Below are 1,893 nucleotides of genomic sequence, written 5' to 3' on the forward strand. Positions count from 1 at the left end.
TTCCTTCGGCGCGTCTCCCAACCAACCCCTCCACGACACGCACGAACCGTCTCCTTCCGGCTCAAACACACGCCTCGAGGAAACCAAATCCATAGCCGACCTCCTCGACGAGATCTCGCGCTCCCCGACCTCGCCCACACCACCCTCCCCAACCCTCGACCTCTCCCCCTCCATCCCCAAACGCCACACCAACTTCCTCCCCATGGGCCACGCCCACACCCAAGCCGCCCAAACCCTCACTGCCAGCCTCCAACAAATCGACGACCTCCACCTACACCACCCCGCCTCATTCAGAGCACCCCCGTCCACTCCCCGAGCCCGCGTCCCCCCCGCCGCCGAAGAAATGGACTGGTCCCCGACCCCCACCCTCCCATCAACCGCCCAATTCTCCTCCCCGCTCTCCACCACCACCCCCACCCCCTTCACCCCAGCAGCAGCAGACCCCTCCACCACCTCCACCGCCTCCCGCCACCGCGCCTTCAACACCCGCGGCCAGCGTACCACCCAGGCCTTCGGCCAGGCCCCCACCGAGCCCCGCACAGGGCCGTTCTGGTACCGCGTCCCGCGCCGCCCCGACCACCCCCCACCAGCGCGTGGTTTAACCCGCCGAATCAGCACGCGGTTGCGGGACAGTCCGGTCGAGGTGCTTGCCGCCAAGGTCAGCCTGGGTATTGGGGTAGGGCGCGGTGGCGTCGCCTTTTGGGTTGGCGACGGGGGGAGGAATGCATGCTGGTGGTGGCTGAGGAAGAGGGGCGGGTTCGCCGGGGGGGGCGGGGGGCAGGTGGCGTTTGCGGAGCGGAGTTTTTTTGCGGAGGATGTGTTTGAGTCGGGCGGTCTGGGGCAGGGATGATGATGAGAGGCGGAATGATCCCGAGGAATGAGCTGTCCCGGGTGTTTGGGGGGGGGTTTAACTTGATGAGGATAAGGTCAGGAACAAGCAAGGGCTGTGGAACCGGATGATTGGTGGTTGGGGAGCAGGGGAAGAAGTGGGGCAAAGCCCGGAATGAATTTGGCGCTTGCTGAAGAAGGAGGCAGTCCTTTTTTTTGCTTCTGCATAGGAGGCCGATGGTTGTTTTGGGTTGTTTATTTATTCAGTCAATCATTGGACATTGAGGTTGGCTGGATGGGTGACTAACTGCCTCACTCACTCAATTGGTTTTATTTGTTCGGGTCGGTTGTTTGGATGCATTGCATGGATGGCGGTAACTATTGGGTTGAGCGAGGTAATCGCATGTATAAAAATAATCATAGATACTGATCACCAACGACATACATATCCCAAGTCTTTTTGGAATCAAAAGGGGCCGGCCTGTGCGTGGTTAAAAAGAGCAAAATGGCAAAAGCTCACCGGCCCCCTCTCGGAGGGGAGCCGGCTACGAAACCCCCGGGCAGGTTTCTAAATCGCCGGGGCAGCGGCGGGGATCGAACTCACAACCTCCCCGGCGGGAGGAGGGTTCAAGGCTGCCCCGGATGGACCACTCGGCCACTGGGGAGTGGGCGGTGGTCTTCGTTCGTTGTGGTCTTCGTTCGTTGAAAACTGTCCTGCTGGAAGTTCTACATATACCCTGAGCCCGTGCGGGGCGTCCCGTGCCAGGCACTGAGCCTGGGCACTCGGGGAGGGAGGAGATTCTGGCTGGCCTTGGTTAGTCTCGTACCTAACGGTGGTTGATAGCAAGTGAAGAACATCATTTAGAGTCTTCTATTGTCTTCCTCCTCGGCCACTTTCCATATTTCCGATTCATCAACTCCTGAATTCAACCACTGAAATGCTATTTGCCCTTTCCCTGCCAAGACATCGACCACTTCCATAGCCAGGAATGGGCAAGTAGCTGCCTATGCCTCAATTTCCAAACCGAAGCAATTCCAGGTCAATGTTTTCCAACATTCCAAGTC

This window comes from Chaetomium globosum, genomic scaffold (assembly GCF_000143365.1).
Source record: "Chaetomium globosum CBS 148.51 scaffold_5 genomic scaffold, whole genome shotgun sequence".
Classification (NCBI taxonomy): Eukaryota; Fungi; Ascomycota; class Sordariomycetes; order Sordariales; family Chaetomiaceae; genus Chaetomium; species Chaetomium globosum.